Source organism: Melanerpes formicivorus, unplaced genomic scaffold, assembly GCF_026170545.1.
Source record: "Melanerpes formicivorus ecotype bairdi unplaced genomic scaffold, bMelFor1.0.p_v2 SCAF_168, whole genome shotgun sequence".
NCBI lineage: Eukaryota > Metazoa > Chordata > Aves > Piciformes > Picidae > Melanerpes > Melanerpes formicivorus.
Genome location: NW_027142520.1, coordinates 224,531 through 240,449, shown reverse-complemented (window position 1 = coordinate 240,449; position 15,919 = coordinate 224,531).

Below are 15,919 nucleotides of genomic sequence, written 5' to 3'. Positions count from 1 at the left end.
ATTACAAGAAAGATATGGACATGCTGGAACATGTCCAGAGAAGGACCACAAGGATAATCAGAGGGTTGAGGCATGTCTTCTATGAGGACAGGCTGAGAGAGTTGGAGTTGTTCCGTCTGGAGAAGAGAAGGCTCCAAGGAGACCTTATTTCACTTGTGTCTTTCTTCCCGTAAGATCAGACTAGTTTTATTTCAGAGGCTCATGTACAGCATCTGTATTCTCATCTGCACTTTTCAGTGGTGCTTTCCGCTTCTCTCCACAGCGCTTCACTTGAGTCTTTCTTCCTGTAAGATCAGACTCGTTTTGCATCAGAGGCTCATGTACAGCAGCTGTATTCTCATCTGCACTTTTCTGTGGCGCTTTCCGCTTCTTTCCGCAGTGCTTCACTTGCATCTTTCTTCCCATAAGATCAGACTCATTTTGCTTATTGTGGCCTAACAGAATCTTAAGGGGGCATACAAGAAAGCTGGGAAGGGACTTTTAGAGTGTTGGGTAGTGATAGTGATGAAGAGAAAATTCTCATTAACAGAATAACAGAGTTGATAAGAATTTTCCTCATGTTAGCTGAAATACTGGAATGCAGGGAGGGGGAGAGGAGTTGGTAGACAGCCTTTGCATAGATAAGGAATAACAGGATTTTTCAGTGATTTACTTCTGTTAGTCTTGGACAAGATGATTTTTTGTATAAGATAAAGGACACCTGGATGATATGTATACTTCTGCTATTTTTAGATAGATAACCTTTGTATAGATAGGATGCATCTGGACTTTTCTGTGAAATATTAACATACCTCTGTCATTATAGACAGATAACTTTGTGTATAAAAGTTTGCCCAAAACTCTCTGAAGGTACACAAGTCATGTGAAATTATTCTACTTGTGTCAGGTGCTAGAATAGAAGCATAATACAAGAAACTTAATGAGTCTCTTGTGTATCTTTCTCTAAGTCAGTAGGACTAGGGTGAATGGATCCAAGCTGGTGGAGGGTAGATTTAGTTTAGACATTAGGAAGAACTTCTTCAGCATAAGGGTGGTAAGACACTGGAACACATTGCCCAAAGAGGTGGTGGAAGCCAAATCCCTGGAAGTTTTTTAGGCAGGCTGGATGTGGCTCTGGGCAACCTGATGTAGTGAAAAGTGTCCCTACACATGGCTGGGAGATTTGAACTAGATAATGCTTGAGGTGCCTTCCAACCCTGATGTCGTAGGGTTGGAAGGGTAAGGCCAAGAAGCCTCCTCCCTCCCCCCTGTAAAGTAAAGGGAAAGAAAATTGAAGGGAAAGGGAAAAAAAACCTCACAGATGAATTAGCAAAGCAGTGGAGCTGTATATTTACAAAGCAATATAGGATATGCAGGGGAATATATACAAATTTACAATATTTACAATATATACAAAGATATACAACAGAGTAGCACAGAAATGAGAGTTCCCCCCCCTCTGCTGAGGGGGTTCCCCACCTCCGCTTTCCCCTCTCTCCCCTTTTCCCCAGAGCGGGTTAGAAAGAGAAAGAAAAGAGAGAAAAAAAAATTAGAAACAGTTATGTGTTAATTGGAAAGCAGTTAATACAGGCCTTTGCAGGTTTATCAGTTTCAAGGCCAAAGCCTTGGCCGAAAGCCCAGTACAGAGAGCTGCTGCTGCTCGGTGGAGGAGCGGAAGCAAGACTGAAGATAAAAGTGCTGGAATGCCCAGGGTACCCTCCTGCACTCCCAGTTCAGAAGGTGCTTCCTCCCACTATACCAATGAAATTAGTTTAGACCCTTCTTTTCATTTACCAACTTCCATCTACCATAATCACTTTCTCAAGGAGACAGAATCAGCCGGTGACAGTCCACCCCTTCCAAACAATTTCATTGGCTATTCATATGGTCCATCCAATCCAAAACGATATTTACAGTTCATGAGTAAAGTTCATAGTCCATTCCGGCTATACTCAGATGCAGATGATTCAAAAGTCCAAGAAAATCAGAAAATGAGAAAAATGGAAAACAGTTCACTTCTTCGAAGATGAAGCAAATAAAAGGGAAACAGGGATTCTCAGGGTCTCTTAGTTGACTCAGGGCTCTCAGGGATCTCAGGGTTCGTGCACCGTAGATTCCTCATTGATTCTTCCTCTGGACGTGATATCGCTATACAACAGTTTGAAATCAACCTCTGTCAGCTAAAGTTAAATTTCTTTGTGGAATATGCTGAATTTCACCATTCTCTTCCATTACCCAATAAGTGTGACTTGGACCTTCAGCTGAAACCAGCCCTCAGACAGGTTTAGCCTCTCCTGAGGGTGAAAATACCCAAACAGTTTTACCTAACAGATTCTTTTCTCTAACAACAGGAACTCTATCACCTTCTACTTTCTGTAGCAAATCTGAATGTGCAGGTCCAGCTCGGTTCACTGAACCTCTACTATTTACCAGCCAGGTTGCTTGTGCTAAATATTTTTCCCAGTTTTTCAAAGATCCACCTCCCATGGCTTTAAGAGTGGTCTTCAACAAACCGTTGTAGCGTTCAATCTTCCCTGAAGCTGGAGCGTAGTAGGGAATATGGAATATCCACTCAATACCGTGCTCTTTTGCCCAGTTCTTTACAAGGCTGTTCTTGAAATGAATTCCATTGTCTGACTCAGTCCTCTCTGGAGTTCCGTGTCTCCACAGGATTTGTCTCTCCAGACTGAGAATGGTGTTGCGTGCAGTTGCATGTGGAACTGGATAAGTTTCTAACCATCCAGTGCTTGCCTCTACCATAGTAAGCATGTACTGCTTACCAGAACGAGAACGTGGTAGAGTGATGTAGTCAATCTGCCAAGCTTCACCATACTTGTATTTGGACCATCTGTCACCATACCACAAGGGCTTAAGTCATTTTGCCTGCTTAATAGCAGCACAAATGTCACAGTCATGGATGACTTGTGTGATAGCATCCATGGAAATGTCTATGGATCTCTTATGAGCCCATTGGTATGTTGATCTCTGCCTTGATGTCCTGACGAATCATGAGCCCACTGAGCTAAGAATATTTCACCTCGGTGTTTCCAGTCGAGATCAAGATTAGAGTCCATGTCTACTTGAGAAACTCTGGCAGCTAGATCTACCTGATGGTTGTACTGCTGTTCCTCAGTAGCTTTGCTCTTAGGAATGTGAGCATCAATGTGTCTCACTTCCACTGGAATTCTCTCAATTCGATCAGCAATGTCCTGCCATAGGTTGGCTGCCCAAATGGGTTTTCCTTTCCTCTGCCAACCACTTTTCTTCCAGTTCTTTAGCCAACCCCATAGAGCATTGGCTACCATCCATGAGTCGGTGTAGAGATAAAGCTTTGGCCACCTCTCACATGCAGCTACGTCGAAAGCTAGCTGGACAGTTTTTACCTCTGCGAACTGACTGGATTCTCCTTCTCTATCCTTTGCCTCTGCAACTCGGCGTGTTGGACTCCACACTGCAGACTTCCACCTTCGCTTGTTTCCAACAAGATGACAGGAACCATCTGTGAACAAAGCATATTTCTTTTCATCATCAGAAAGGTCATTGTAAGGAGGAGCTTCCTCAGCACGAGTTACTTTCTCCTCTGGAGGTTTAGCACAGTTGATACCTTCAGGCCAACTTGAGATCACCTCCACTAGACCAGGTCTTCCAAGATTTCCCATTCGAGCTCTCTGTGTTATCAGAGCCATCCACTTAGACCATGTTGAGTCTGTGGCATGATGTGGTGTGGAACCTTTGCCTTTGAACATCCAATTCAAAACTGGCAATCTGGGAGCTAAGAGAAGTTGTGATTCAGTTCCAATTCCTTCAGAAGCTGCTTTTACTCCTTCATAGGCAGCTAAAATTTCTTTCTCTGTTGGAGTATAATTAGCCTATGAACCTCTGTAACCGCGACTCCAGACACCAAGAGGTCGTCCACGTGTCTCACCTGGAGCTTTTTGCCACAAGCACCAGGTTGGACCATTGTCACTTGCAGCCATACACAAAATGTTCTTAATGTCTGGACCATCTCGGACAGGTCCCAGACCCATTGCTTGAACTACCTCTTGCTTTATTTGGTCAAAGGCTGCTTGTTGTGCAGGTCCCCAGTGGAAATGGTTTCTCTTTCGAGTCACATCATGGAGAGGTTTCACAATCTGACTGTATCCAGGAATGTGCAGTCTCCAAAATCCCACTGTCCCCAAGAAACTTAGTGTCTCTAGCTTGTTTGTGGGATTTGCCATGGTGGAGACTCTGTTTACTACATCCACTGGAATGTGTCGGCATCCATCCTGCCACCGCACTCCCAGAAACTGAATCTCTGTGATAGGTCCTTTCACCTTGTCTCGCTTGATGGCAAAACCTGCATTCAGAACAACATCAATCATTTTGTTACCTTTCTCGAAGACTTCCTCAGCAGTTTTACCCCAGACGATGATATCATCGATGAACTGGATGTGTTCTGGAGCACCGCCTTTCTCCAGAGCATCGTGGATCACTGCATGACAGATGCTTGAGCTGTGGATCCAGCCCATTGGCAATCTGTTGAAAGTGTACTGGATTCCTCTCCAGGTGAAAGCAAATTGAGGCTTGCATTCCTCTGCTATCGCAATAGAGAAAAATGCATTAGCAATGTCTATGGTAGCATACCATTTGGCCTCTTTGGATTCCAGCTCATACTGTAGCTCCATCATGTCTGGTACTGCTGCACTCAGAGGTGGTGTTACTTCATTTAGGGCTCGGTAGTCTACCGTCAGACGCCAGTCTCCATTCTGCTTCCGCACAGTCCACACTGGACTGTTGAAAGGTGAATGAGTTTTGCTGACAACTTTCTGACTCTCCAACTGACAAATCAGATTCTGAATGGGCAACAAAGAGTCACGGTTGGTTCTGTATTGTCTGTGATGCACAGTCTGAGAACGAACCGGCAATTTAATGTCCTGTATCTTGTGTTGTCCCGTAACTGCAGATTCATCAGAAAGCTCAGGTCTGGCAGACAGCTTCAATTTTTTTTCCATCAATTTCTATAGAAGCTACTCCAAAAGCCCATTTGTAACCTCTAGGGTCTTTGAAACGCCCTTCTCTCAGAAAATCAATTCCCAAAATACAAGGTGCATCAGGTCCGGTCACAACTGTATGTATGTATGTATGTATGTATGTTATCCCTTTCCTCCCCCTGGCGTGAGGCAGCGCACCCCTAGTTATGGGGAACATGCCCACATGTGCATTGCACATAGTGTGCAGGGTTATAACTTTCCATGTCATAACTGGAGCCACTGTTGGAGCTACTAGGGTTGTTTTGGGGAACTGTGGAAGTAACTGCTACCCTTCTGGTATTGCTACCTCGGGTTCTGCCACTTTGCAATTCCCTCAGTCTCCTGAAAAGATTAGAAGTTGGTTGGCCATCCCACCGGTTCATGTTCTCACCAAACTGATCACGCAGAGTTATCCAAATAGTCCTATGTGACTGCCTTGGTGGTCTGTTTTGGCATGACCTGTTTTGGAATGACCTCCTTGGAGGACGTGTATTCCTCACAGATGAAACATGTATCCACCTGGAGGGAGAATTGAAATTATCCCTCTGTGCCAATTGGGATATGGAATTTCTAAATTCATCTTTTAACTCTCTTATGCAATTCTCTATATCTCCAGACAGAGTTTCAATGGCCGAAACCAAAGAAACACGTGTCATGCTATCCTCCAATTGTCTCATTTGATCACTGAATTGGCCAACCGTGGGAGAAGCTCCACCATAATTTCTTGACACAATTCTGCTTGCCAGAATGTTTGCATAATTAGAAGGAGCAAGTTTGATGATCTTTTTAGCAAGACCAATACCCACAGGAATGTCATCAGGATTCAGAGTTTCATGTTCACCATAGAGTAGCTCTCTAACAGCAAATTCTCTCAAGCGCTTAATTCCCTCATCTATGGTAGTCCAGGGTTTAGGATTCCTTGGAAGATCATCTCGGGAAGGGTATCTCAGGGCAACCGTCATTAAAAGGCATATCCACAGATTAACCTTACCGAGAGCCCTGCCTAGATGTCTATCTATTCCATTATCCCTCAAGAGAGTTCCTAACTGAGCTGCTGACTTGTCTCCAACCGTTAGAGCTGGAGCACCTGTATCATAACACCTACTAAGCCAAGCTAGAACTGGCTCCTTATCTGCCCTGGTGAAATCTTTATGGACATTTTGCAATTCCTCATGCAGTGAGGAACATTCTAAAACATCATCTTCCTCCTTTTCTCCCTGATCTTTTTGTCCAAATAATCCTGCTGTCATTCTCCTAAGGATCTCTTTAAGCTGAGAACCACCTTTGCCAGCTGCTTTCCTAACTTCATCTCCATCCTGCTTTGATCTCACTAGGTTAGCTAGATCTTTAAAACAAACCTTCTCTTCCTCCTCAGCAGGATTTCTTAGAGTAGAGGGCCCCTCACCAGGATCAGTCTCCAGCTCTTCTTCTCCATCTTTGGCCTTTCCACCTCTAGTCTTTAAAGGAGCCACCTTAACTGGAGCTGTGTTTGAATTTACAGCCACCTTAATGGAAGCTGACAGGTCCTGAGATAAATCAGCTGCTGGGGCAGTGACTTCCGGTCCCACCAAGAGAGTGGGCGGAAGTGACGTTGCTCCGTTAATGGCTGACGGAGAAGAAGGAGGAGGAGTAGGCACTATGTTGATACCAGCCGCCGCCCTTGGCAGCTTTCCAGAATCAGCAAAGTAATTTAGAGCTGCTTTACCAATTAACTTTTTAGCCTTCTTTTTAACTGACAGAGATTCTCCACAGTCCTCATCACTAGATGACTCTGGGACTGATCCAGAGCCACGGTGTTTTCTTTTTGATCTAGTTTTAATAACAAAACAAGCTCTGGACACCTTTCTCTCTCACCGCAAGGAATACAGAGAATACACATTAGTTATCACCAGCAGCAGAATTATACACATGAAATAAATCACCTTTGGATCCCAGGCATCACCTAAAGTTACTCTCTCCTCCGGCGGAATCCTAAAACCCTTTATCTCAATTGGGAGAGTGGTGGAGGTAACATTTCTGTATCTCGCTGGCCATAATAAATCAACACATTTTCCATACCATAGTCTAACTCTATACATAACCCAAAAATAAATTGTCCGCACCAAATAATTGCCCAGGTAATCCAAAATCAAACCCAAACAATATCTGTAAACCAGAGCCCCCAAAATTGAAAAGAATAATCGCTCTACAAACCACAACACCTTCATGTTTGCTAATTCAGCTAGAAAACACTAAATCAATCAAGTAATAAATTAAACTAATTATCTGCCCCACATTGGGTGCCAAGAAAAAAAAAATTTCGTAGGGTTGGAAGAGTAAGGCCAAGAAGCCTCCTCCCTCCCCCCTGTAAAGTAAAGGGAAAGAAAATTGAAGGGAAAGGGAAAAAAAACTCACAGATGAATTAGCAAAGCAGTGGAGCTGTATATTTACAAAGCAATATAGGATATGCAGGGGAATATATACAAATTTACAATATTTACAATATATACAAAGATATACAACAGAGTAGCACAGAAATGAGAGTTCCCCCCCCTCTGCTGAGGGGGTTCCCCACCTCCACTTCCCCCCTCTCTCCCCCTTTCCCCCCGAGCGGGTTAGAAAGAGAAAGAAAAGAGAGAAAAAAAAGTTAAGTGTTAATTGGAAAGCAGTTAATACAGGCCTTTGCAGGTTTATCAGTTTCAAGGCCAAAGCCTTGGCCGAAAGCCCAGCACAGAGAGCTGCTGCTGCTCGGCAGAGGAGCGGAAGCAAGACTGAAGATAAAAGTGCTGGAATGCTCAGGATACCCTCCTGCACTCCCAGTTCAGAAGGTGCTTCCTCCCACTATACCAATGAAATTAGTTTAGATCCTTCTTTTCATTTACCAACTTCCGTCCACCATATTCCCTTTCTCAAGGAGACAGCCTCAGCCGGTGACGCCTGACAATTCTATGGTTCTATTATTATATGATTTGAGATATTCAAGGTATACACCAGTCTGAATGTACTGCTGTGTGATGTAAGGTATGCCATACTTGTTCTGTTTCATCCAGCATAGTGTTGTACCTAAGACTTTCCCTCATCACTTAAAGAGTGATGTAGTGTGTAGACATTCCTTTGTGGACAGAGATATTTCTATATATTCAAAATGCACTGGGAGTCAAACATCTCTTTGTGGGAGTGATGCTTAAAAATGTAGTCTGAAGAATGGATCAAATTGCCTGAAAAAAAACCCAGACATTATGGAAATCTATAAAACCTGCTAATCAACTGGAAAATTTATGCAGCAGAAGCTTAGAATATGATTTGTAGACCTAAGGTCTTGCTGGATTCTGCCCCCCAACCCCTGTATTTCCTTAAACCTTAAACCCTTAACTGCAATAACCATAATATGAAGTTATTTTCACCTACATTTCTATAAAGGGATAATGCACAGTAAGTGGCTTAACCTGCCTGTCTGCCCCTAACAGAGAACTGAGGGAAAGTGCAACACAAACAAACAAGCTAACTAACTAACTCACTCATTCACTAACTCACTAACTAACTAACTAACTTACTTCCTGGTTGAGATAAAGTGTTGAGATAAGAATTTAATATAAAATATTATAATGTAATCATAGCACACAATTACCTTAGCTTAGCCTACTTGCAGAAAAATCACAGTGAAATGCAGGCAACAAAAAAACCTAGAATAAAAGAAAAAACCAAAACGTGCATGCTACACACCTCCCACCTGTATCACTGCTATCTCTGCAGAAGAGTCAACACCCTAAACCTCAAACCCAAAACCAGCAACCAGACTGGGAAGCCTCTCATGTTGAAATCTGAACCTCAAACCCCATAATAATTTTCTTTACCCAGCACTTTAATTTTGAAACTGTCATGAAAGCAGCATGGGATTGAATATCAGCAGATTCAACTTAACCCATGGCACTGCCCAAGCATTTTACCTGCCCTGAAATGTGTGTTAAGGGATACATTTCTTCAGGGAACAGTTTAAAACTAGTGAAAATATAATTTGATTACTAATTTATTTCTTTATACTACTCTATAAATTTAGTAATATGTATAGCCTGGTTAGGTTACAGAATTTCTTTGCAATTATTTCCCTTTAAATAAATTATTTATTTTACTAAATAGTAACATGTGACTTCTTCACCTATTTAAATAGCCTGAATTGGAGTCCAAAGATGCTGTGTATGCCTGCCATAGGTAGTTCTCAACATGTAAGGCTACTTCAGGCTTACATTGTTGCAGTATATTCAAAATGATAATCAATCCCATAATATGCTTAGCCAGTGGTATTGTAATTTATTCTTTTTAGCCAAATAGCTTTACGTTTTTAATTAAAAAAGCACATTCAACAAATATTAACTCTACTTGCCTTAAACTTAAATAATCTAAATAAATCATCTACACTTCTAAGAAGACACAATGTTGTGTAATTGTAGCTTAAATGATAATAAAACCTGGGTGGGTGGGTGCAAGAGTAGTAATAAGATGATGTAATGATTTAGCGTATGGGCTAAACTCCCTGCTCCCCCGATACAAAAGTGAAGGGAAAAAGTAACACACAAAAGTCAGTGTTGAAGTAAAGAGATAAGAGTTTAATATAACATGAGATATCATTATCACAATGCATAGTTACCTTAGCTAATAATCTAATTAATCTATTAATAGAATACACAATTACCTTAGCTTAGCTTATTTGTAGAACAATCACAGTGAAACAGAGGGGGGGGAATAACACAGTATAAAACAGAAAAACAAAACGACCTGACTTCCATCCATTCTGCTGCCATTGCCTGAAGAAAAGAGCCAACACCCAAGAAGCTGGAGCCCTGTGACCATTTTATGCTATGTCTTTAAGAAAAGGACAGTTACTGAGACACTCTAGCTGAATGTTTTGATGTAATAAGGAAAACAAAGATAATTCTAAATTAATTTCATTGGCAGATAGATAGAATGCAACTTTAAATTTAAGTTTTAGTTCAGTTTGTGTTCTCAGTCAGTCGGTCTCTGTTTAGAGTCTGAGTCTGAACAGCTGCTGTTTCTCTTTCTGAGCTTTGGTACTGACCTTCAACTAATGAGGTAAGAAACTAATTCTTTTTTCTTTCCTTTCTTTAGCACATGCTTTGAGCTAACAGAATTTCCTCCTTAATAATCACTTCTCTCTCTCTAACCCTTTTTGGGAAAAAAAGGAGGAAGGGAGAGAAGGGGGTTTTGTGGGGACCCTCCTTGCTGGAGGAGGGCAGGTTTTCTGTGTTATGTTCTTTGCTGTATATTTTTGTATATATTGTAAATACTGTATATTGTGTATATATTCATTGCATTTCATCCTGCTTGTAAAATATAGCTCTTTTCCATTTTTGCTTCTCTGACTGAGTTAGCCATGGTTTCTGTGTGTGTGGGGGGAGACCTTCTTTCACCACCACAAACCCAGAAGCAGCAACAGGAACAGGAAGCCTCCCATGTTGCAATATAAACCTCTAGCCCCATAATACTGTGCTCCAGTTAGCACTTTCAGTTTTTGAAGCTGGAATGACTGCAGCATGGTATGAATAATAGCAGCAGCTTCAACTCAATCCATGACAGATGAACAATTGTTATTCTCTTGAATGTTTGTTTAAAAATATTTTAATTGGGAGTTAAATGTCAGTTGATCTTACAAAGACTATGGTAAAAGATAAATGAGAGAGGATCTGCAATACCAGAAAAGGAAAAGAAAAGTGCAAAGAGGGCAAATGTTGTCATTTCATTGCTGAAATACCTTTATTTTAGCCCTCTGAATCCTGTGGCTTTCTCTTTGCATGGCTGTGTGGCATCGAGATTCATTTACTTGTTCTCAGTTGTTTGAACATAAGTAAGAATGAAAATGAAACCTGTCAGGCAGATACTCTTCAATGACTGGCTGCCAGTGAAGCTAAAGAACACCTCCAGTAATGAGGCTGAGATGATACAACAGGGGTGTTACAAATAAGCTCACCAAGACATTGGGTAACATACTGAGGAATAATGCAGAACAATATGCTTTTTTGGAGGTTCTTAATGTGTCTCAGGTATTATAATTTATTTAATTTCACTGAACTTTGAGTTTGGAATTTTCTTCATCATGCAGAATTTTATTTTTTTTTAATAATAATGGAAGAGTCTTTGAGACACAAGATTTGCTGGAGCCTGACAGGATCTACAAAACCTGAAAAGGGGAACAGTTTTTTGCTTGTAAACTGGAAGTACTGCTTGAGAGGGCTTTGAATTAGATTCAGTGGAAGAAGTGTACTGTCATGGTAGGACCAAACAGCCCCAGCACAAACCCAGACAGACACTAAGGTGTCTAGACATGGTCCTTCTCTCTCCCCTCCTTCCTGCAGAAAGTCAGAGTAATGCAGGAAAAGGAACAAAAGGGAACAGGACCATGCATATCTGGTAAACAACCCTGTATCTATGTTAAGGGCATGTGTTCTGGCCACAGTGTGGCAGAACCCCTTCTTATTGGGTAGCTATGTAGCGGTTTCAGTTGCCCTATTGGCCCAATCATCTCAGGCAAGATTTATATACAGGCTGATTGCTAGTTGCCTGTGCCTTGCTTCAGCCTTGCTCATGAATTGCATGCTTGAACCTGCTTGGACTTTGTCTGGCATGAAGCTGCCTCGAGTTGCATAGCCTCGAGTTGCCTGATCCAGAGCCTGGGATAAAGCCACAAGCATACACACCACAAGCTACAAGAGAAGCCATGAGTTTAGGAGTCAGAGCCAAGCCTGCTTCCCTTTGTGACCAGGATTTTGCCATGCCTCAGGTGCCCCAGGACAAAGCAAGTGCCCATTGTGATAGCACGGTTAACAGCCTGCTGTCCACTGAAGCTAGACCAGCCATCAAGACTGTGTGACCTTCCTGTTGGCAACCAGCTGTGCCTGGTGCATGAGCGCCCCAAGGCCTTTAATACACAGCAGCAGCACTCCCCCACTGGGGTGAAATTATCTCTAAGTAATTAATTCATTGCTCTTTGGCATAACAGTTCTTGTTGAGTCTCCCCCCCACTGTGGCCAAACATCATTTCACTCTCAGGGTATTCTCTTTCTGTAATAGTCCTCCCAGTTTGCATAGAATAGTTTAATTGTTATAGTTGCCCAAACACTGTACATTCCCATTGTAAATATATTCTAACTGTACATGGAATCTTTTTATATGTTTTGGCAATTTTCATATTAAGAAATATTAATATATTAATACTTACATATAATTTATAAATAAAGGGAATATTCTCTCCTTTTAACAGGTACATCATCATGAATGCTGAAAGTAAGACAACGGATAGCATGACACCACATGATGGAGGAAGTACAAATGGGAGCATTTATGCTGCTCCAGGAAGCACTGAATGTTTAGGAGTATGTGTAAAATGTGTGTAGAGCAATCCATGCATTATGAGAAACAAAGAGCTTGAATTGCAAATGTTTATCATTTTTAGAGCTATGATGTTATAGGTATTTGTGAGACTTGGTGGAATGATTGATGTGACTGGAATGTTGGGACAGCATGCTATATGCTGCTCAGGAGGGACAGACTGGGCAGGCAGGATGGAGGAGTTTACTTAAGGTGGAGATTTTGACTGCACAGGTTTTACATTTAGGCAAGATGTGGTTCAAAATATCTGAGTGATATTCAGGGAGGTGAAAAAGTAAGGAGATGTCTACTGTCAATAGCCCAGCCAATTTATTAGCACTGATGAGCTATTTCACAGTCAATTAGGAGAAATCTCTGAACTGGTTGCATTTGTCTTTGTGGAAGATTTCAGTTTCCCAGACATCAGTGGGAAGTGCCATATTGTTGTGACAAGCAAAACTGTGAATTTTTCAAAGTGTGTTAAAAAAATAATTTTTCATAGGATGTACGCACTAAGTCAGCTAGGAAAAGTGCCCTTCTAGACTTTTTATTTGTGCTATGCTGAATTTCAAGAGAGCAAATTTCAAGCTACTCAGGTACTTAGCAATGTTCCTTGGAAATCTGAGTGTTGGTCAGTTTTGAAGAATCACCAGTTAAAAGCACAAGAGCAGACAATCACCTTGTGTCCCAAGTCAAGTAAGTAAAGGAGAAGACCAGGTTTGTTGAAAAGGGAACTCTAAGGGGAAGTCTTCTTGAAATTCAGAAGTAAAAGGAGATTGTACGTTCTCTGGAAGTAACATTAGATTTTGCAGAAAGAACACAGAGGTCTTGTCCACACATGCAGAGAGAAGGTAAGAATGACCAAAGCTCCTCTAAATTTGAAACTGGACAGTGTTGTGGCAACCAACAAGAAAGGAATTCTTAAATACATTAATAACAAGAAGAGGTCCAAGGAAAACATTGGACTGACATTTCATGAAGATGTTAATTTGGCAAAGAATTACACAGAAAAAGTAATGTAATGTTGGGGGTTTTGCTTGTTTTTTGGTTTTTTTTTTGTTTGTTGTTGTTTTTAAAATTATTTTTGTTGCTGTTGTAGTTTGTTGGTTTTGTTTGCTTGTTTGTTTGTTTTTCCTTTGTGCAATAGTGATAGACCTTGGGCTGCCTGATCCCCCTGAATTGTAGGATCACAATTGCAGGAACAGTGACTTTCTGTCTGTGAACACTGAAATTATAAGGGATCAGTTATATCAGTTGAATGTTCATAAATCTGTGTGATCAATAGTATCAGTTGTGTGTTCATAAAACCACAGGTCTTGTTGGGATTCATCCCAGAATAAGAAAGGAATTAGTGGAGGATTCATCCTGGATTACTAAAGGAGTTAAGAGAAGTTACATCAGGATCCCTCTCAATCATCAAGTCTGGCAAGGTCACCACTGACTGGAAGCTAGAAAACATTTACAAGAAAGGCATAAGGGAAGAGTCAGGACACTACAGGCCTATTTCCCTGGTGTATTGGGTTGGACTGAGCTGTAGTTAATTCTCCTCACAGCATCTTTCTAGTTCTGTGTTTTGAAGCAGTAGTTGATAACACAGCAGTGTTTTGGTTACTGTTGAATAAGTATCCAGGCTATATCCTTTCAACATTTCCCTCCCCCAAGAGCACATTCAAGGGGTGGGGAAGATCTTGGGAGGGGACATGGCTGAGCCAGCTGAGCTAAAGACGTATTCCATACCATATGACGTCAGCTCAGATATCAGAATGAAGTGAAAGAAGGAAGTGCAGGGATTCTTCCATAGAGTCTATCCTCCCAAGGAACCACCAAGCTTAGAGAGCCCTGCTTCCTGAGACCAACCATCAGCAAGCTGATGGGAAATAAGGAGTAACGTCTCTCTCTCTGCTTTTTTTCTTCTGCACAGTCTATTGCTGTTTGCTTATTATTGTTATTAAAATCACTCCTATCCTATTACTGGTTTTTGTTTTATTTTTTCCCCTCTTCCCCTGTCCACTTAAGAGGGGGAGTGATAGAGTGGCTTTGGTGGGCATCTGGCCTCCAGGCCAGGACTAAACCACCACACCTGGGCAGCCAATTTTAATGCTGATAGCCATTTAAGGATCACAGAATCACAGAATGGTAGTGTGGTGGGTTGAGAGAGAAGGCCTAGCTTCCTCTCCCCCACAAAGAGGAAGAAAAACCACAGCTAACTCAGCCAGAGAAGCAAAAGGAATGCTATATTTACATGCAAAAATGAACTGCAGGTTATATATATACAAAATATACGGTACTATCAATATATATGCAGAAATATACAGCAAAGTAAAAAAAACAAGAATACAGGAATGAAATTCCCTCCTCCAGAGGAGGGTTCCCCCCATGTACCCCCTTCTCTCCCCTACCTCCCTTTTTCCCAAAGAGGGTTAGAGAGAGAGAAAAGGTAACTATTAATAAAGCAGAATCTTAGTAAGCCTCATGCAATTTAGTTGCTTATCTGTTCAAGGTCGCTCTGGCAAGGAGCCCAGAAGCAGGCAAGCTGGAAGAAAAAAGGAAAGGGACAAACTGAGAAAAGTTCCTACTGAACTCAAAACTTAAAATTGCATTCTACCAATCTACCAATGAAATTTGTTTAGACCTGTCTTTTGTTTATAAAACATTCAGACAAAGTGTCCCAGCACTGTCCCTTTCTTAAGGGGACAGCCTCAAAAGGTCACAGTCTACCCCTTCTAAACAATTTCATAGGCTGTTCATACTGTCCATCCAATCCAAGACGATATTTACAGTTTATAAGTAAAGGTCATAGTGCATTCTGGCTATACTCAGATGTAGATGATTCAGAAGTCCAAGAAAATCAGAAAACAAGAAAATGGAAAACAGTTTGTCTCTTCGCAGACAATGCGAAGAAAAAGGAAAACAGGGATTCTCAGGGTCTATTAGTTGACTCAGGGCTCTCACAGTTCTCAGGGTTCATGCACCATAGATTCCTCGTTGATTCTTCCTTTGGACGCGATGTAGCTGCACAACAGTTTGAAATCAACCTCTTTCAACTAAAGTTAAACTTCTTTGTGGAATACACTGAATTTCACCATTCTCTTGCATTACCCAATAAGTGTGACCCGGACCTTCAGCTGAAACCACCCCTCGGACAGGTTTAGCCTCTCCTGAGGGTGAAAATACCCAAACAGTTTTACCTAGCAGATTCTTTTCTCTAACAGCATGAACTCTATCACCTTCTACTTTCTGTAGCAAATCTGAATGTGCAGGTCCAGCTCCATTCACTGAACCTCCACTATTCACCAGCCAGGTTGCATGTGCTAAATGTTTTTCCCAGTTTTTCAAAGATCCACCCCTGTGGTGAAGGCACATTATGCCCAGATACTGAATCTTGTCCCAGCATGTGGACAAGTTCCCCCTCCTTCAGGAGGAAGACAAAAGCCAAGGCATCAGCCAGGCCAGCACGCACTCAGAACATGCAGTGCTCGTGCTGACACCAAGTATGGGCATAATTCTAGCTTCACGCTTTCTATAGGCTGAAGCCAGTTGTTTATGAGAGTGCCCATTGGTCAAGCCCA